Source organism: Balearica regulorum, chromosome 5 (assembly GCF_011004875.1).
Source record: "Balearica regulorum gibbericeps isolate bBalReg1 chromosome 5, bBalReg1.pri, whole genome shotgun sequence".
NCBI lineage: Eukaryota > Metazoa > Chordata > Aves > Gruiformes > Gruidae > Balearica > Balearica regulorum.
Window position 1 is genome coordinate 10924912 of NC_046188.1, and position 22541 is coordinate 10947452.

Below are 22541 nucleotides of genomic sequence, written 5' to 3' on the forward strand. Positions count from 1 at the left end.
GCCCATAGTTCATGGTGCTTTGTTACCTGAAGACCAACTGGAAGGCAGTACCATGATCTGGCTATGGTTGAAGTGACATCCATCACCTCACCTGTCAGAAACAAGTTGAAATTTCTGGATGGACATGTGGATACAGTGGGAGAGGATGGTTGGAGGAGAATTATAAGAATCATAAAGCAGAGCAAAAAGTTGAAATTTCAAATAAAAAATAACAAAGTATGTCCAAGGATTTGGTCTTTGGATCATCTTGTTAATGCCTTTTTTTCAGGGTGGCTACACCTACTTCAGACCAGCTGGGCGGTTTTCTTCAGCTATGTAAGTTGGTCTAACAAAAGATATTAACTCTTTTTGTGTATTTTGTCACACCACAATGATCAGACCATTCTCTTTTGGCATTTCTTAAACTTTTGCAATATTCTGACTTAAATCTTTTTTAAAAAAATACTATATTTGATTCATATATCAAAGCAAAAAATATTTTGAAGTAAAATCATAAATGTTTTCTTTTCAAAAAGTGTCATACTGATGTTGTAAATTTGTGAAATTTATCACAAAATACTTTTAAAATAGGATGCTTTCTAGAGCCACTGCTTTTCAATGAGCAATAAACTGACATTAAAACCAATCAAACATTAAAAAACCCACCACATTAACAAAGGGATTTTTGGCAGAATGAAAAAGGCAGTAAAGAAGGATGGAAACAAACCCTGCATCATCTTGGGAAGTAACAAAAAGAAAGGAAGGAAAAGAGGGAGGAAGAATCTCCAGCACTTGCCCAAGTGATGGATTCCAAGGGAAAAGCCAGTAAAGCATGTTAATGAATAACCATATGTTTCCAAAGCCAGGAAGTCTCCTCTTCCCCTCAGCCAATTTCAGACTAGAGTGAACTCCCCTTCTTGTTCCCAGTTCATTGGTACACACCGAATACTCAGTCAGATGCTTTCTATGTGCCTCCTGCAATGCTTATTAAAACCAAGGAGAGTCTTTGCACTATTTGGTTTTGGAGCAGTCTCCAAGCATAGCTATGCTGTGGTTAATGCAACACTTCGGTTTGCTCCGAGACGTGACACCACATTTTCCATCACAATAAGCTTTCCTTTCTTGTGGCCATTTTAATTACATACAGAATAAACTGTTCTTCTAGCTGTTGAGCCAATGTTTCAGAAGATTTAAAACAGAGTCCAGTATTCAGTCAGTTACTTTTCCAAATTAATGTCAGAGATTAATCAAACGATCATCCTACCATTTTGGTTTTGCTTAACTATTGACTTTGGCAAGCCTGCCATGTAAGTTAAGTGTATCCCTACACATTTTCAGATCAGAGTCTCCATTTATAGTGAGACAGCAGTCTGAGGAATTAGCATTTCCTCATCTTCTTCTAATGTTCAGCAGACAAGATGGGTGTGTAGTATAACATGTCAGAGAACTACAAAGTCCCTTTGGACAAGCTTCTGAGAGAATTAGATCCTTAGGATCACTTGACAAGTGTTGTTTCTTTTTCTTTTGTTCCTCCTGTTGTCCTGTATGGCAGGTAGAAAATGAGCAATTAAAAGGATCTTATGTCTTCCTGTATTCAATAAAAAGAGATGTGTAAGAGGCTGTCATTGTGTCAACCCATTTCTTCATCACTGTCTTAAAGACATGCCTTCTCATCTCCCAGCCCAGCCATTAAAGGGACAGAAACTAATTTCCTCTACAATTTCTTTGGCCAGGCCTAAGCGGCTTAAAGAGCAGTCCTGCAAATGCGCTCAGAAAGAAGTTCCACAGCTTCTGCCGGGAGAGGAGTTCAAATAAATTAGAGCTCATTGAGCATTATTACAGCTTGTTGCCTATGGTATTTCCTCCCCCCAGGGTAAAGGAAATAATCTTGATTAATGACACCCCAAAAAATCATTTTTTTCTTTAATTCACTAATTGGTTAATCTTTTATGACATCAAAGAAGGCTGCAGCATTTGCAAAAAAATGGTCAATGCAAAAGCCAGATTTCCTGTGCATTTTCCATGTGTGCTTTGTTTCCTGATGTAATTTCTAACTGAAAAGGAATGAAAAACTGAAATCTCCAGTTTACATGAGGAATGGCAGTTTTGAGCTCCCTATCAGACACCTCATTTTCTCTACATTAGTCACAATCAGACAGACAAGGCTCTGTCTTGTTGAGCTACATTTAGCAGTCTGTCTGAACTGCAAATTTAGATGACATCCAAATTACACAGACTCAGCCAGTAGGTTACACTAATGCAAACTAGGAGAAAAAGAATCAAGACTATTGATTTTTTTGGTCCTTTCTCTGTCATATTCTCTCAAAGGCATTTACCAGGGCTTTTAAGATCTTCAGCATTTTCACAAAGGAACAAATTACGTGCAAATAAGACTGCCTTAATCTATTCTTCCCTGCTTAGATTGTTCCTTCTGTACAGTCATTATGTGTTTTTTACGCTGCTGCTGCAGTTTACTTGATCCACTTTCATGCACCATGTGGTCAATATATATGTTGAAGAGTAACTGTGGAAAAGCACATCTCTTGCACCTGCCTATGATAATCAAAACCTTGTTTGTTAATTCCCTGCAATCCAAATACATCACACATCTCTCTGCTCTTTCTTGCAGCTGTTTCAGCAATTTGATGTCATATTCTGCAGAAAGCTCTTCTGATCACATTTCCATTTTCAGACAACTTGATTTTGGCAATGAATATTTACAGGGGGTTCGCAACAATCTCACTAATGTGAAAAGCAAAGACCACGGTCTCTAACGACAAATAGGTCTGATTTCCAAAGTACTGAACCTTCACAACTCTGTCAAAGCCTGACACCCCTGTCCCTTCTGACTCACGCTAACAGGACTCCACTGAAGCCATGAGTAGATCTACTGAACTCATACGGCAAGATAATCAGCTGGTAGGAATTTCTAAACTCCACCAAAGGCGATAAATGTATATATTATTTTTTGCCTACCAGTCTCTGCAATGGAGCTCATCCAGCCCAATAGTATGCTACTGAGAAAGAGACTTTCAGAAAACACACTCCTTCGAGCAATCTGTCACTTCAGTGCAGGTACAACACCTAGCACAATGGGCCAAAGACTCACTTTTCTAGATGCCACGGCAAGTAATAAAAATACTAACAGCTTCAGAGATTTTAAGTGCTTCCCTCTTTGAACCAGCTACCCACCAGGAGAACTGGGAAGAGCTTTTTCTAGCTGATCTCACTAAGCAGCTGTATAAGCTTTTTTAGGCATAGTTAGCAAACTACAAACTCATTAACCACTACATATGGTACTGTCACTTTCCATGAAATCTGAAACTCACATACTTTCATTTTAGGCTGTGCACATGCTTCCCATCAGAGTCTTAACGTATGTGCCATCAGGCGGTAATATGCCCCTTATGTATTACCATTTGTGTTTGTTTGATTTTATTTTTCATAGGCTCCTGGGCTTCTGACATTTCAGCCTTCAAGCTTACATGCCCCAGTTTTTTTCCTGCATCTATGAAGAGGAATCAATTCATTTGCCCTCTTTTTTTTTTTTTTTTTACATGCCCACTAGAACTCCATCGTTCACTTTCTGTTCCCTCTCGCATGTTATTAATTCAGACAGAAACTGAGGTTCATGCTGGCTTTTGGTGGGTTTTTTTACCCTGCCAATTGCAAGGTTTGGGGTAAGTGAGGTTTCTCACAGGTGAGTAAATTTGGCCAAATGCTTTCTTAGTTCTTTTCTTACCACCAGGAGGGCAAATCTCTCTGCAAAGCACTAAGAAAGGTCTTAGTTATCATTCCAAGCCAGTTTAGCATGGTTTTCTCCCCCTTGTAAAACACAGCGACATTTCCACTCTTCAGAGTTACATTTTCCCTACCGCTGATTTCTTTTTTCTGACTTTTCTGCAGTATAATTTTATTTCTGGCCTATCCCTTTGCTGACCCTGATGGAACAGAATTGAAGCAAAGCCTCAAAATTCCTTGAAGTTTACTTCTCTTCCTTCCTGGTTTGGCTTCTATCTCTTTTAACAATCTTCCATTCCCAGTGATGTTTGTTTTTTTTTTTTCTAGAGCTCATTCAAATCACAGAAATAGTCTGTATAAGGTATTTGCAAATTGCGTCGGTTTCCTATGTTCCTTTTTAATCAAAACTTCAAGTTTATACCGTTGCTATAGGCTCATGTCATCTCAGAGTCACTGCAAGATAATACAAAGATTGAGTTGAATTTGAATGAGCCCTAAAAATTAATTTGAATTACAGAAGCATGCATGGTTGTCCTCTGAACATTTCTCTTTCCCAATCAGTTTAGTCTGTGTATTTCCATTAAAAGAGAGTTTGTGTAGCTGGAAAAGACAGATGACGAGAACAGAGATGGTTTAGTGTCTAGAAATAAAATAAAATGTGGCACCTCCAGCTGATTTGACTGGGGGAAAGATTAAAAAAATATTTTTTTTTTCCTAAATTTTGCCTCCCTCCAGTAATATAAGTAATCAGAGGACTATAGTAAAGCCAGTAGTTTAAGATCCATTCTTCAGTTAAAACATAACATACAGTGCTATCACTTGCTACCACCTCACTGGTAATTACCTAAGAGACTGGAAACAATGCTGCCGTGGTGAAAAGCAAATCAGCTGGCAGCAAGGCAGCTTTCTTGGAAGTGCAGCATTTTGGAGATGCAGTTTGCCACCCTACGGAGGGATTAGAAGTAAACCTTGCTTGGTGCAGTTGCAGATAGGGGATCCCCCGCCACTTGCCATGGAGACAGCAAGTGTCACAAATGGAAAAAGAAGGCATTTAATGAGCTGCTGTTAAGGGTGATAGTATTTTCTAGCACACCATTTTGAGAGAGAGGATAAGCCTCTGCGAGGATGGTCAGCAAATCCATTTCACTTCCAGCTTAACACTCTGCTAGCCATAACTGGCGCAGATGGCTATTGCATGGGACTTTGATTCCACCCATATCTGCTTAGCACCAGTTGGTGATAAACCTTTGCTTCAATTCCAGAAGGCCACAGTTTAACTCCTGCTGAATCATGAAAAAATTATTCAACTCTTAATTTTTTTATAATAGCTCTCCAGCACTCACAGAATATCCCATTTTATACTTTCAAAACTCTTTGGGAAAAATAAGTGTATACCAATATGCATATTCTCTAGAGACAACGTTATTATCCTCTTTTTACCAGTGGAAACAGCAAAACAGAAAGCTGAAATGATTCTTTATATGCCAGAAGTTTCAAAGAGAAAATCACAGCTGAAGATCGCAGGTTCCTGAAAAAACTAGTTTAACTGTCTATAACACACCTCCTGCCACAAAAAATGTGCTCTTTCTGAATTTTGTTGTGCACTTTCAGGAAAAGGGTTGGCCACAAGCAATATTTTACAAAATACTCCCTGCAAATTTTAGAGATTGCCTGCAAAACTTGGTGCTGGAGCACACAGCACAAGTCTTAGTTACCATTCTCCGTACGCAAAGGCAATTATCATGCCATGAAAGAATGGGCGTAGGGAGTAAAACAGAAACCCATGAATGGTATATTATTTTTTAGATGTCCAAACGTGAAAATTAAGTCCTCTGATGACACTAGTTGGCAGGCCACAGATCTGTACAAGAGACTCTTATTTCATGGAGGACACCAAGTCTGTGACTAGAATTAATCAGCAAAATAAAAGGCTAAACTCAAAAAAAATTGATATAGCTGATACTATATATACTGTGGTATCTTCTGTGCTTCACAAAAATAATAGTTATTTGTATTAACTTTGGGGAAAAAAAATGCGTGGTTTTTTTTCCTAAGGTAAAATAAAATCTCTTGCTAAGTAAACATTCCCATTTACACTTGGTGGATGACCTTTGGTATTAGGAAGAGGTCACCTGAATCATGTCATCCATATTTGAATGGTTATATAGAACTTATTTTACACAGAGGTCCCTAGGGTAATTATTTCATGTCAGAGCTAGGAAAGTTTAGTATCTGCATGCAGTATGTATTTACACTTCATGCCAATGCATTAAATAAAATTCTATCACATTCTGTCTTTGTCTTTGTATTTTCTTCTTTTCAAAGACATACAGTACATGATCAGATTGCAAATTCCCACATAGTCTGAAAGGTTCTCTGCTGCTATTTTTAAAACAGCAAAGAACTATTTGGCAAAAACTGGAAAAAAAGTCAAGAAGCTGAAATGGTTTTAGAAGAGTGTACAACATCTTCGACAACCACTCTGTCATAAATGAAAAGGCAAAAAAGTAAAGGAAATGAGTTATTATACCATTAATGGACACACACGCTTACATGCAAATGAAAAACAGAAGAACATAAAACTTTAATGAAAATCTTAGTTAAAAGAAACAGCTGAGAACAGTTTAGTTAAAGGCCAAGTTCAAAACCCTTGAAAGCCAATAGATATTCTTCAAAACAACTTACACAACACTCTGAGATGTGCTCAGCACAAAAAAAAAGAGAACACACAAATTGAACGGCCTGAAACATAGAATTTTAAATTCCTATTAAAGGGACTTAAATTCCATAGTTAGAGCCAAATCCAAAAGACCTAAGAACAACCTTGAATCTGGAGTGTTTGAAATCTAGATTTGGATGCATCTGACTCAGACTTGTTATTTGAGCTAGTTGAAACAAAGCAATTTATAACGAGGTTGACATAAGCGTCTTTTCAAATTCTTGATACCTGAAAATCCTGAAGCCACACAGCAAACTGTTCAGAACCAAAGTACAGATGGTTAAAAATATAAGAATCTCTTTCTGTGGGAAATGTTGACATAAATATAACATTTTCACATTTTCCAAATACTTTCTACATTTCTTCCTGGCAGGAAGTAGTAAAACAGCGATTAGGAGGTCATTTCTCCCTTCTCTCTCGTCTACTTTTTTTACCAGTTTTCACAAGTTTCCACTTTTTTAAAAAAAAACAAGATTTTGTCAGAGTTTTTATCTCCTTTTTCTAAGGGAAATTAAAGAAAAAATAGGAAAATAGGAACAGGAAAGAAAGAGGAGGAATGCAAAAAAAATTCAAAACAACATACTTCTGTTCACAAAAAGCTGCTGAGCGTTGCATGGTTGCCATGCATTTAAAGAAATCAGCTTCAGCCCCCTCGAAATTTGCGTAGTGTTCAGCAGCTGGGTCACAGCTCTTAGCCAAGCCAGTCTGGAGGGAAAGGGGCTGTGGGGCTCGATGCCCTGCAGAGCCTAATGCAGCCGAGCTGCTCAGCAGGGCAGGGAGCAGGCTGCTGCTGCAGGGTCCTCTCTGTCCCCCCATTGTACAATCAGCATTCACTGCCCTTAATGGACGCATGGAGAGGGGAAATGCAAACATTCCTTTGATTAAAAAAAACCTAAGCATATTTCCTTTTGTATGACAGTAGAGGTGGGGTCCACGTCCCATTCCTGCTTTCCATCTGCTCAAGGTCCCTTCCAGAATAACAGCATAGGCAGTACTCCTCAGGTCCTAATTCAAGTTCATACTGCAGTGAAATCCAGGTGGTAATGTGTAAAACACACACTGTCCTTGCAAAACACAATTCACCTGAAGAAAGGCCATACCCCCAAACCCAGCTGCTTCCCCTGGACAGTAGCAGAAGCAAAGCCTCCCAGGCTTTGGAGTCCAAATGTCCCTTCCCACTTCATTCCAGCCGCTGTGTACTTTGTGAAAACAGGAGTCCATTTGGCAAAGGGCTGGAAGGCTCTGTTCCACAACGATGGGAAACGGGAACAGAAAAGGTGCTGCAGGTCAGGATGGAGGTACGTTTGCAATGTTGATGTTTGCACAGTGCTTGCCAGCACTATGCCTGTTTTAAGACAATACTATTAATCATTCACTGAACTCACTTGAAAAAAATTACAAATAAAAGTAATTAAATAGTGCCAAGGCTTTGTATTTTTATACCACAAGCTTTGACCTTCAAGTGCATATTACATGCAGACCATGCCCGGTTAAATAAAGTTCTGTAGCAGACAGAACATCTGTTAGGTCTATTTTATATTCATGTTTAAGATGGGATTAGTCTCTGGGCTTTGTCAAATAATGAAGAAAAACAAAAGGGGAGAAAGAAATTAAAATCTTAATTCCCCTTTGATTTTGTGAAACAATTTAAATTTTAGATAATTAGTACAAATGCTTATAGGAAATTCTGTAGGATCCTTGCCTGAAATCTTCCACCCTTTCCGAGATTAAGAATGCATCTATAGCATAAAGCTTTTTGGAAATGCAGCACGTGTACGACTCTGAAGAATTATGAGAAAAGTTACTTTTAAGCCCAAGTGCTTATGTGGTGTTAACTGCTACAGCTATGTTGGAGGTAACCTTGTTAGACCTGTTTTACACCAGACTTGGAGCTGTCACCAGCTAAAATGTTTTCTGTGTTTTCCTCTGGTGTGCAGAAAGCGTTATTTTCCAAAATCCACTGTGATCAGCAGTGATGCCAGGCTAGAGCCCTCCTCATTTTAAAGTAATAGCCTCTCCGCTATCATCACTTCAAAATGCTGCTTGGTGCCAGAACATCCCCCTTTGAAGGATTCACATGACTGAAGACCTTCAGCAGAAGAGTGTCTGATCTCTCGGTGGGCGTTTCAGCTCAGCGAACACTTCAAAGCTGGTAGCATGAAGCCAAGTGAAGCTGAGTCACTGAGCATCACTCGGAGCCTGCCAACAGGTGACCAAAGCTCGGGTCAGAAGCTGTAGAGCTTAGGCATTAGGTAAATTGCACAGGCACCACCGAGCATGTGTCTGTAGCAGGACTGGGAGGGAGGGCAATATGTGTTGGCAACGTTGAGTTAAAAGGTAGCCCAAGTGAATACCGACAATTTGCCAGGAAAGGCACTAAATATCAAAAGTGGAAGACTGCAAAAAAAGGCCTTAGAGAGAGAGAGACATAGGCAAGAACGACTGCACCCAGCTGAGTGGGAGCTCATCAAGCAGCCCAGAGTCAATCCAGAGACCTGGAAGGACAGGAGGAGTGAGCCATTCACAAACCATAGATGAACGAAAGGGTGAAGTAGTGGTTATCCATCATCCCTGGTGTGAATCCTTTTCCCATCAAACTGGGAACCATCTCCATTTCTGCTCTACAGTCTAGGCAGGGTTGCTGTGTGAGGTTCCTAGTTTGCTAAGCTATGGGATATTGAGAAAAGAGCACAAAGCAGGAATGAAAACTATTATTTAAAACCACAGACAAACGATACAGGCATCCACTGTACTACACCCCGAGAGGCAGTGCCAGCTCCTGGACATGCACAGATCTATGAATCAGAACATATTTTCACTCACATAATCTTTCACATGGCAGGATATACCATTTCTGCTGCACAGAGCACCTGAGTCAAGATCTTTTCCAAGATCTCTTCTCCCTACTGAAAACCAGACTGGATATTCCCGAGTAATGGCTTTTACAGCAAACATATGACAGCCAATTTGGAGGGGTCACTTCACTAGTGGGGAAACAGATGGGAGCGAGAAATTATGAACAGAGAAGTACTGCACGTAGATAAATATCAACTGATAGGATGACACCAGCAGAGCTCTCGTAAGAGTTAATCTTGCCCCTTTGCCTTCTAGAATGTGTTGCAAAGGTTCATAAAATAGTGGGTAAAGGGGATGTGGTGGGTGTAAATTATTTGCAATTTCAAAGGGCTTTTGACAGAGTCTCTGACTGGAGATTATCAAAGGGAACAAATAACCATAGGATAAAGAGCAATGTCGTGTTAAGGATTAAATCCCTGTTAAATAATAGGAAACAAGGAGTTATAACTAACAGGTTTTTCTCAGAATAAAGAGAAGTTAATAACAGGACACCCCACAAAGTATTACAAAAACTATTATGGTTCAATATAGTTATTAATAAAGAAGAAGCAGGACTGAGGGGTCACAGCAAATGCCTGGGACAAGAATAACCTGGGACTTTTCTGCTGCCTTTTTTTATCCCCCCCAAAGTCCCCTGTGAAATCAACGGGATAGCATGATCACGGTTCATAAAAACCAGCTCCCACTCTCAGACCTCTGCTAGTCATACTGGGACAGGCTATAAATCAGTAAAAGGAGCTCCTGAATACTGCTGCTCTAATAGCTAACAGCTTATCTGTATTTCAAAATATCTCTGGCTAGATAGTGATAAATGGCGTGTCATGGTTGCTTGGGAAAGCAAAGCTGAGATGTTATAAACCACAGTGTGAACTTTACATCACAGGCATGATGCAATAATTGCATGCAACTAACTTTAATCAATGATTAAACTTAATATAAGAAAAGTTAGAGCTTGGGGGGGGTTGTGTTTGTTAGCTTTTCAATGCATGAGGAGTTGATTATTTAAATCACAAATTGTTTCTCTTTTCTGATCCCACTGACAATGGCAAGGCAGTGCTCTGCAGAGCTTTTGTAACCAGATACTTCACAGTGATTCTTGTCTAGCACTTTAGGCAATTGATTTTTTTTACTTTCCTTTCACATACCTAAAGCTCCTTTGAAGGCACTAGCCTCCCTTATTCCCTCCTCCTGCTATTCCCAACCTTCTGCCCTAGAGAGACAGAAAAGCTAGAACAGCTGCTTGCCACAAATAAGTTTTCATGCACACTAATTTTAGTGTAGAAAGAGCAAAGTAGCTGGGCAAGACAAGTGAGGCATGACCTCAGATGTCACAGGCCCTGTCAAGAATAACACCAAAAAAATGTGGTTGCTTCTGCGCATCAACCCCTACATGTACAATATCGCAGACGGAACAGCACCAAGAGGAAGAATTCAACTCACAATCAGTCTGAAAACTAATCTAAATTAGAAGCTGGGAAATATATCGGTCTATAACCAAGAGAAAAACCAGAAGCAGGTCACAGCCTTCTGATTTCATCGGCAAAAGGAAACGAAAGAATTTTAACAGGAGGATTCCCAGAAGCACTTACTGGTGCCTAATTCCTGTTTACATCAGTGATAAAAACATCAGTTCCCACCAACCATTTCTAATATCTTGCCCTTGGGATATCATTTATAATGTCCTTGTTATTTAGAAACAACACTTCCTAGAGAAAATACAGCCCACTTAAACCCACAAGTCTGGGTCAACAGTCAGTGTAAATCATTATTGCTTCACTAGAGTTCTAACACACAGCATCTGAAAATGGTGAAAAATCCATGGTTTTGAAGCATTTCCTCTGTCATTCTATAAAGCTGGGGATAATTCTAATCTAATTAAATCAAGAAAAGAATGTTGGTAAAATTTAACTACATGATACAGGATAATAGGTATAGCAATATATTCCTACATATGCCTGTCTTGGCTTTAGCACATTTTCTTGAATCAGATTACACTATTTTTGACAGTTATTAATTTTGAAAGAAAGAGAGATAGATTTAGGTTGGAGTGCCTAGAAATGACTGCTTACAGTTTTCTGTTGATTTTTTTATTATTATTTGAAAAGCTACAGAGAAAAAGGAATGATAATAGTTTGAATTCTGGAATGCTAGCCAGGGATTATATTTTTAGCTGTGCAAATATGCTTATGATACTTAAACAGTATCAGTACAAAAAAAGAAAAAAGTTGTTCTCTTTGCAAAATCTTTTAATGTATGGCACCAAAGGTGAAATCAACTTTAATCGACTCTCCTATCTTATATCTTGCTTTCCAACCAACTGTTGGAAATAAGTTAGATTGAAATCCAAAAGATATTCACCAGAAATTAGAGATTCTGGGAATCGTATGATAAGATTCTTTTTTTAAGCTTTCAGCAGAAAGTTGGAACGGCAAGGTTTTCCTTTCCATGTCATGCTATATGTTGCTGCTCCTGCTAGCCTCAGTGAGTCCAATTACAAATGTTGGGCTGTTGTACTAAATAAGAATGTGGCCTTCACATTAATTTATTCACATCGCTTCACTAACCAAGCAACCATTACATATACACAAATCAGCAGAAGGGTCATGCAGAATTAGGAAATGTTTTCTATTGATCAAAACAAAGCAAGGCAAGGTAATTCAAGAATAAATTACCAAGAATGTGCCGCGTTCTCCATAAGCACTGCTCTTCACCTCTATTCAGAAAAGTTGAAAGGTTCATTCCTTCAGTTTACTTAAAATATTTTAAACATGAAAGACTCTGCAAGATGTTAGCAAAGAAACGCTCTTTTCTGTGGGGGTGGATTTAAGTAACTGCTATTTCGCAAGCAGTTACACTGAAATGGGAAGCTGAAGCTGTCTAAAGAAGTAGATGCAATAGCCCAGAAATATAAAACTGAAATAGCTATTGGAAAGACAGGAAAAATTTAGGAACTGGAGTTGAATGCATAAAAAATTCATAGGCTCCAGCACTTTAACTCTGATGCATTTGAAGCACTGAAACAGTTAAGGTATTTCACCGAGGCACAAAATAACCTCATTATCATTTCTAATACAGATCAATACTCAACACTGCCCTTTGAAAAACACAGCGCTTGCTGGTCCACGCATTTATTGTGATCCTTGCATTAGCTCACTAACATTAAACCTTTCACATAAGCCCTTTGCTAGCTTCTGAAACATGCCTCTTCCCCCCTATTTGATCAGCATAATCCTGTATCAAATTGTAGGGGGGGTGGGGGTGGGAAGCAAATCAATATCCAACGTATCGATTATTTTTTTTCTTTTTTTTCCTTGTGACATTTTGTCAGGTGGGTTTCTCTGCTCCTTGGAGCTGCCTGGTGGCATTAGAAGGCTGCTCCAGTCAAGACTAATGGCACAGGCTCCGTCCCAGGTGGACGCCGGGTATTGTTTGAAGTAACTGATTGGTGTGAGAGCCGTCTAGCTCCCTCTCCCCAGCATGTGGTCCAAAGCACAACATATGCTTCCTGCTTGCTAGATTTGTCTCCAATAATAAAAACAGGATTTCTTTTCAATTTTAGTCTTGTGCCCAATTTATCAAGCAAAATAACATCAAGGCTTCAAAAGGCTTGGTTAGTAATCTGGTTCTGCATTGGATTAGTGGGAAGAGGTGTAATACACTGAATAGAGAATTACCAAGATAATATCTTTTGCTGCATCATGAAAGAAAAAAAAATATGTCTACATGTATGTGGGGTGGGTGTGCGTGCGAATTCTGACCCATTATTAGGACTTCTCCTGCACAGAGCTGGGCATTGCAACCTGCAGCTCTCTAAGATGAGTTAAAAAAATAATAATGCAGCGGGAGGAGAATTGAAGCCATAGTAATACTGAGATTCTGATATTTGTTCTTTTCATTGTAAGTGCTGATAAAATACATTAGCTCCCTGGAGACTGGGGGGATACAATTGTTTGGTGATGTTTCATTCATGCTGCTATAGGTCTTTAAACAGGGAACAGGAAGGAAAAGGGGCCCAGCTTTCTTGTTGGTTTTTGTTTGTTGCTTTTTTTTTCTTTAGAAGATTGAACCATGAGAATAAAACTCCACCCTCTCAATTAACACAATAGCACAATTTAAAGCATCTTGTCATTGTTTGCTAAAATGGTAATGAACATTGCTACAGATAAATTTAGCACTCCTCCTGACAGTACATTATAATAAATAAGATAAGGGAATAATAGAAACAACCAACTTAATCATATTAGAATATAGCATGAAAAATATTTAACTAAGATTTTCTTGTGAAAAACAGATTAGACATATTAAAAGCCATTGTTTGGTACAAGCAGTTAAGATTTACATAACTTACACAAGATGTATTCTCTTTCAACAAAGATTTTGACTTGTCTAGAAATCTAAATAGTTTGTATTTAGATCAGAAATAAAAAAGAAAATAATTTGTCTTTATTGATAGAATAAATCTGGGTCCAATTAGACTTCTTTTTCTACTAGTAGAGCATGCAATTAAATGTATTGCTTTAGGGGAAGTTTTAATGCCGGTTGCACATTAGGTGAGGTAATGCCAAGCCAAACACTTTACAAGCTGCTGTAGGAACAGGCTGACTTCACAGCCACTCGGCTGCAAGAATATCTCAGTCTTCCCATACAGCCACGTTTGACTGACTGAAACCTGGAACCAGCCCTACACAATCAGCAAGATCAATTTTAGCATGCAAAGATACCAGACAACTCCTGCAGAGTACTAGGATATTTTGCAATTTATGCTTTCATCATATGATCTGTCTGTGTTTGAGTGTCTAATTTACTCTGTATCAATCATCCTGCATGATAAAACTTTGCCTTCCGCATTGTTCTTACAAAGAGAACTGATCCGTGCATGCCCATGCGGAACATACTTTCAAAATGGCTCTATTTAAATGGAGATTTAGACTTTCTGCACGAAAAGGAGTGGGAAAGTCTTTGCTAAGAAATACTAATACAGGATTATATTCTACTTCATACTTTTCTCTCAGAGATGAGACATTTTCCTTGTTTTTCTTAAGGATTTTCTCAATCACATCTGATAAAGAAATGATTGCCAGGTAAATGGGGAAGGTCTTAACTTTGAGCCCATCCATTTTCTTTCAAGTGAGCACAAATATCTGAAAGCTCCAGGATTAATGTTCCTCTCAAGAACTACTTCATCCTGTTGTAAGACTGAGGATAAACACTATGCTGTTTGAGGAACTATGGTGATGCTATTGCTAAGTTTCAGAAAACATCCAGAAAAAGTCCAAAGTCTGGATGTCTTGGAGCACCAGTCTCTTCCCAATTTAGCATCAGGGGATTTCAGAAGAGGAGCTTCTCCTGAACACAGCACTAAGCAAAGCAATATACAGCTGCCATTCTGGGCCACGGTAAGGAGAGAGAGCAGAGCTGACAGGGCAGCATTCAGCTTATCGTGAGGCAAAATGGTCCAGTCTGTCACAGGGTACTACAGAGATACAGGTGGATACGAATGGGATTGCGACTGCAAAAGGCTCAATATTGTGTAGCCCCATATGCATCTTGCGAAGTGAAATAACGTGATTACATTTCTGTATCATATAAATACCTACAGTTCATCCCAACATATCTTCTGGGAAAGGCAGGCAAAAAGTACAAATTTGCAGATGCACGATCAGATGGGAATACTACACACTGAATACAAATATTCTGCTTTGTCTGCTTTGTTTACATTTTTTAAAAAAAAGCAGAGTAAACATTACAGTGGCTGAGTTTTGATCACATCATGTGATCTATATACAAGTTATGCTGAGGGAAAGGATGTTTATTGCATTCATCTCAAATGCAATAGAGCAAGATCCCGTAACGCCACCCAGTCTAAAGCAAAAGCAGTGCTCTTGTCTTTTATGTCTCCTCAATTCATACATGCATCATGCAGAATCAGGCATCAAAGACAGGGTCAGAGAGAAATTTTATGGGGGCAACATGATCTATTTGTTCATTTACCATGAAATCTAGAGTATTATGTTAAAACCTATGGGATATAGCAACTCCACTGGAAACAATTACCGCTGCATGATATGTGATATGCATTATATTTAGTTAATATAATTATTTGTTCCTGAGCATCACCAAGGAGAGACAGAATGATCCCTGCATGAAGGAATTTATGGTACAACAGCTACTTTCTATGATTCTCAGGCACATAAAGTTCCCACTGAGGCCTATGTCTGATAACGCTCTTCGTGGTTAGGATGCACTTAGGGATTCAACATGGTTTTATTACAGGCTGTAATTCTAGGAATAAGTTCTTTTGTGAAGTCTTACAGGCACTACAGGCACTATCTTACTGAATATTCAGAATATTCCTGTGATAAATGGGCAAGAGTCTGTTTACTTGATAGCCTCTTAAAAGGATAGTTTAATCACAAGAAAAACATACTAATTGCCCTGTTTGCATGTCCACACCTTCCTCTTTGTACCACAGAAGCTGCAGAAATGAGAAAACTCAACTTGCACCGCTTTTTCAAGCGGGTGCATTTGCTTGTACATTGGATGAATCTTGCTTTAGAACAGTTAATCTGTCAGTGGATGTCATTCTATAGATGAAGGTTAATAGAGATAATCCAGGTATCCCTCCCTAATCCTTAGACATGTGACAGTATTTCTTTAGAATAACATTAAAAAAAAATCTCTCCAAGTACCAACACTGCGTTATGTCTTCCCACTCTGCCAAAAAAGAAAAAATCTTATAAAACATGAGGAAATACATGATTTCATTACATATACAAATCTTCGACTACATCACAGAATTCATTAAACACTAAGAAGACAAAAAATCATTTCAAATACTAATAAGCTTTCCTTAATTTCTCTGAGATAATATTAGTCAAAAAAATGGAATATAAATGTTAATAAGACAAATGATGTCTCCAAAGCTTTGTTAAACACAATGGCCTGGGAAGTTATAATTTATTTTAGATTTGATGAATCTGGTGAACACAAGCACACTAGGGAGAAGTTGCAGTCTTTAACTTGCAAACCACATGGCAATATTTTGAGTCTGTCTCATCCTTTAAAGGCACAGATGCATGTCCTTCTTTACGTGCAGTGGAACTATTTCCCTAAAGCTTTGCTAATCACAAGAAACATTGAAATTACGAATTTAAATGGTCTAAAGAAAGGCTGTCATTGCATAAGTGAGACTGTTCAGCAAGTCTTCCTCCATTACTGTATCTGCTCTGTTACTCCTTCAGGACTAGGCTATGTGACTCCAGCTGGGGGGGGGTCAGGAGTGGGCTAGGCACCAGCCTGGAAAAAAACATGAGAGCAAGGAGGATACTCCTCATCTCTGAGAAGTGGAATACATCTCAGAGGCAGTTTTTCAGCTATTCTTAATTTGAAAGGATATTTTGCTGAGATAGACAAGAATATTTCTTCTTACCCTCCACAGAAGCAGAAGCTGAAACCACTGGTTCAAAGCATCAGTTTTCTAGAGCCTCTCAGATATACATTTTTAAGATATCTGTAGAGCTTTACAAGGCTATCAGCAAAGGAACTAAATCTACTAATGGGAAAACAAAACAAAACAAAACACCCACACAAAACCAAAACCAGACCTCTTTAATAACTGGTTACTCTTCCAGCTCTGCCTGCATGATGGCTGGGGTCTTCTCTCCTACAGTGGGCAAACTGCAGCTGGGACTGGTTTGAGAATGGGTAATGGGAATTATAACCAATTGCAGATCTTTAATGGATACCACCTGTATCCAGCTCTAAGGGAGCTTCCAGAAGATACGGTGTTAGGGCTCCATCTGCATTCAATATTTTTCATGTTTTGGATGCCTGGTACAACAATGTCATGCCAAAGGATCCTGGCACCACTATCTTGCCTTCTTCAAAACCCACGGACCATAACAATCTGTGTGAAATTATGAAATGAATGTGGAAATCAGTTATCCCTGTCATCCAGAAAGCTGCTCTTTCCATGCACTGTAGCACAAAGAAGTAGGGTATAATGTAAAATTTGGGCCATCAGAAGTCCCCTAAACCTTGGACTTCAGTATAAATTAGGAACTAATGTCTCTGACCGTGCCTGCATATTTTCATGCACTGGGGAAGAAAACTAGATCCAAGCAGCTAGATGCTTTAGTTTAGCCTAATAAACCTCACAATTCAGAGATAAAGTAGGGAGGTGAGTAGATGAACACTTGGAAGGTTCTGATCCATTGGGCATGCTTAGACCAAACATAGCAAACATTGGCATTTCAACACAAAGCGCTGCATCTCAACACTGATTATGTTTCTTCGTATTTTTTTTCTCAGGAGACTCTTCACGTTCAAAATGTGTGAGCAGGCTCAGGTGCTCTGGCTGGAAAACATGACTTCTCTTCCTGAACCCTCTCACCAAAATGCTCTCAAAAACTGCCTACAGAAACAGACTCTTCTGCTTCCTCTCACTCTTGAACTCTTTTCTGCACATCTTCAAATGAATGGGCGGAGGTTGGCCACCTCACAGTCAGGTCTATAAAGTGGTAAATGGAGTCTTCTCTGTGGAGGTGGGGACCTTTTCATGCTGGCAGAGGAACTACCTGAAGCCTCCATTTCTGAGTAACTGTGTGAAACACCAGGCTGTCTGCAAAGGTTGTTTCTCTTTGCTGACAGTACAAATACCTAAAACTGGCTCCAAAATTTTCTTCCTAGGAAAAGGGAGGTCAGAGAGGAGTCTGTCTGTCTGGTAATTTTCCACTGAAATAGTCACAGTGACTGTCCCTTGAACATTACAATTTGATTTCTGCGAGTGGCCATGACACAGGCTGGTCTAAAGTCTGAAGAAATGTGGCTGGCAGCAATCACTATCCTTTAATCATATCTGATTTGTTTCTCAAAAAAAGGAGCATTTATTTTAAGTAATGATGCAGGGACGCATCTGCATCCGTGAAGGTGTATAATCAAAGAAAAGCCAGAGTTAGCTGATCCACCTCACAGGAGCTGCAGTAAACCTGTCAGTCATAAGATGCACCAGCTATAGCTACCAGGGATAACAATTGTGAATTAATAGCCAAATGCTGCAGCTCACTGGTATGGTGTCAAAGTATGATCCACAGCTAATTCCATGGGGTTTTCAAAGTTAATATATGGGGGAAAGGTTGTGGACTGGGATGCAGGAGGATTTGAAAGAGATTGAGAGACTCATATGGAATTTTGCTGAGTCCTGATCAGAGAGGCAGTGCCAACACTTTATGTCAAAATTACAGAGGACAAAATAGATTTGGGGCTACACTGAAGGAACATGATTGATGAGCACAAATACGAGAAGCTAGAATAACACAGTGAGGTCAGTGGAAGTCTTTGCAATGACTCCAGTGAGGCTTGGATCAGTTAGCAACTATAAAGTTGTGTCCACCACAGTGCTAATCAACAGTTGTTTATTTTTATCTACATCTAAAGTTTCAATTTATATTAAACAAATCCCACTTAAAACTACTGCAAAAGTAGAGAGGAGCCAAAGGAACTAAAAAAATACAGTGCAGATAAATATGCCAAATTAATTCCAGGTGGAGTTGATGCATGCTTTGATCCATGACAAGAAAAGTAATCATTATTAGGCAGAGAAAAATAGAAGAAAAGATGCTGAAGACCTTGAGATCTTCCCAGAATGAAGTACAATCAAAGGAAGGAACACACTGGAGCAGAAATCAGAATGGAGATGTGTGAAATTATTAATAGCATAATCATACCTACAACATTATTGCCTGCGAACGCTGGCCGAGAACAGAGCTCTAACTTTTGAAAATTGTAGAAAAGGACTGTGATTCTATCCCAGTAATTTGTCATCCAGTTAGAGAAAACAAAAGGAGAAAGGAAATAAAATTTTATCTTCATTTTGAAAATGGGAACTTTCTAGAATGTCTTCGGGGTTTGCCACAGATGACACAGAAAATTTGCAGGGAAGCTGGGCTTTAACCCCCCTTTATATTCCCCACAGAGCATTCCTCCTTCTCAGATACATGTTCATAATCAGAGTTCTTGTGGAAAATGAGAATTATAGGAATAGAAGGGACAACAGAAGGATCACAGAATATTTTTGTTAGATGTACATCCCCCACATAAGCTTATTAAAATACTCATAGTATTACTGTTCAAAAGCTGTTCCTAATGTGTAGCCTGAATGTTCCTTACTTTCTTCCTTCAGTTCAAGAGCATCAGTTCTTGTTTATTGCTATCAGACAAGGAGAAAATACCATTTCCTTCCTCTCTCCTTCCAGCAGAAACGGTTTTACGTATTTGAGGGCTATTAGCCTACTCCCGTTGGACTTTTCTTCTGTAGACTAAACAATCCCTATTCATTCAATTTTTCATCATAACATCTAGATTGCTAATTGCTGGTCTCTGGACTTCTTCTAGTTTATCCCTTTCTTGCTTGTAGCACCAAGCACAAAACTGAACAAAGTACTCAAGCTAAGGCCAGCCGAGTGCATCTCCAGGTGACAAACAAAACTACTCAATTCCCTTTCACAGTGGAGGAAGCTGCAGCATGTTCTTGCTCTTAGGAATGTCGTGGTTTAACCCCAGCCAGCAACTAAGCCCCACGCAGCCACTCGCTCATCCGTCCCAGCGGGATGGGGGAGAGAATCAGAAAAGTAAAAGTGAGAAAACTTGTGGGTTGAGATAAAGACAGGTTAATAGGTAAAGCACAAGCTGTGCACACAAGCAAAGTAACACCAGGAATTCATTCCCCACTTCCCATCAGCAGGGAGGTGTGTTCAGCCATCTCCAGGAAAGCAGGGCTCCATCATGTGTAACGGTGACTTGGGAAGACAAACGCCATCACTCTGAACGTCTCCCCCTTCCTTCTTCTTCCCCCAGCTCTATATGCCAGAGCAGACACCATATGATATGGAATATCCCTTTGGTCATTGGGGTCAGCTGTCCCAGCTGTGTCCCCTCCCAACTCCTTGTGTACCCCCAGCCTACTCACTGGTGGGGTGGGGTGAGGAGCAGAAAAGGCCTTGGCTCTGTGTAAGCACTGCTCAGCAGTAATTAAAACATCCCTGTGTTATCAATCAATCAACACTGTTTTCAGCACAAATCCAAAACATAGCCTCATACTAGCTACTGTGAAGAAAATTAACTCTATCTCAGCCAAAACCACCACATTCTCCACTCCTTGTTCTATACCTTTTACGTCATGCTCAGGTCACACACTATCCAACACATCCTCATTAACCACCACACCCCTTCCCATCCTTTGATATAATACACAGATACAGACCCTTAGTCTATGGAACACCACTATAAAATGTCTTTAAAATGTCCACAAAGTGTCAGTTAAGTTCATTTGGTCCATGACTTTGGGCTCCATCTGTTATGGTGGACACTGAGGACAGGAGAGGTGGTGTGTTGTGTGGAGCTATCGGGCAACAAAGCCAGCTCAGTTTGGGTCACAAGCTAGTGTTTTAAGGTCAGCCTTTCTTACTCAACTTGCCTGCTTTTGGTACAGGTCAAAGAGCAACTTGCAACAAGCCAGATTTAAATCCAGCCCCAACAGCTTCACTAAAAGGTAATGTTTAGCACATTGGAGAGCCACCATACCAACACAGCCATGTTCCTTCCAGCACCCTGAAACAGCTGCACAGTAGTTCTTTGTGCAGTACAAAGGTGCCGGCATTTTGGAGTTGGTCTAGGATCTCTGTGGTACACTTCTGTTTATGAGTTTTAGTAACCCAAAGCTGATACACAACTGATGGAGAGGAAAATGAACAAGAGGCAAAATCTTACCCTGGGTTCAGGGAGAAGCTGCAATATTCAAGCATATGGCTTTAATGTCACTGTTAACTCCCAAGCCTCGTTTGTCATATGTTAAATATTGTATCTTAAATATTGCCTATTTTCAAGACACAAAACAACATTAATGGGCCAGCACAACTTCAAAGCTCTTAGTCAGAATCTATTAGCGCATGTTCATATCCTCCTAAGAATGCACATAAGGAAAATATGAACACGTTTTATTTCACTGAAGTTTTATTACATTTTAAAATTGTTGAGTAATGAAATGCACAGAGGCTATGTAATCTACATAGAGTCTCTGAGTATTTAAAATGACCTTTGGAGGTTATCTGACCCAACCAGAGAAGGGCCAGCTTGGATCAGGTTGCCCAAGTGGATGATTCCAGTCCATTTTTTAGTGTCTCCAAGGATCGGGGTTCCATGATGACTCTTGCTTATTTAAAATTATTCCTGTTGGTTTCAAAGGATCTTGCTGGCTAAAATATTACTCAATATCCACAGAAGAATCTGAACACAACCCTAATATATTACTACCAGTGTCCTGGTCTGCAGCTGTGTCTCTCTGTGAATAACACAAGTTCACCTTTACTTTTAAGGGCCAGACGATGAACTCTCTGCTCCCACCGTAGACATTTCAGTGCAGTCAGTGGATCTCTTCTGGTGAGCATCTGGCTGTTAACAGGAGCAAAACAGTCACACTTCGGCTCCTAATGGTTAAAGGGAAAAATACATGTGATGTAGCATATGGAAAAACCCAAAGAATTATTAAAACAGTCCCTTTCATTGTCACTTTAGAAATAGTAAAAAGGTAGCAAAGAAAGGATCGAAGAAAAGCCAGTTGAAACATACCTAGGCCACAATTAATAACAGTAATCTTGGAGAAGTACAATAATTCATAGTTCAAGTAATTTCAGAAATTGTACCAACTTTACTAGACTTCTTTTTCTAATTTCCTCTAATTTCCTCTATATTCAGTGCTTACAATCCCCATTGTTATCCCCTTCCATACAGCAATTTTCATCAGCAGAGCTCAAAACATATTATAAAAGTGCTCATTAGCATGAGAGTTCATCATTCAAAATCCACCAAGATCAATGAAAAGTACCTCTCCTGATGTCTCCCAGCTTGTTTCAGTTCTGCTAACTAACAAGGCATCTATTCTATCTAGCATCTGGAGGGTGTTAGTCACCCATTGGCCAAGCACCATAAAACTTACAGTTTTCAATATAATCTGGCTGTCAATGGAATGATATGGAACAGCTCAGTGAATATCAAAGTAAGGCCAAGTGCATCAACAGCAGAAGAACTTTTAATATTAAGATTAATAGATACCTCTATTTTTCACTGTTCTCATTCTAATGGTACACAGGTCTGTTCAGTATCTTCAAGATTGGGTCTGAAGGACAAGGCCAGGTCTGTTACTTAAAAATTCATCCACCTGAACTGGATCATACTACCAAAGAATTTGTTA

At 39.4% G+C, this 22541-nt stretch overlaps 1 long non-coding RNA gene across 1 annotated transcript in view; it reads right to left on the reverse strand.

Moving 5' to 3' along the window:
- Positions 1-21480: 21480 nt before the first annotated feature.
- LOC142601901 (uncharacterized) overlaps positions 21481-22541 on the reverse strand; it is a 75258-nt gene continuing 74197 nt past the window's right edge. The window contains exon 3 of the long non-coding RNA XR_012835474.1: positions 21481-21777. This is a non-coding gene — a long non-coding RNA (uncharacterized LOC142601901). The remainder of the gene's footprint in view (positions 21778-22541) is intronic.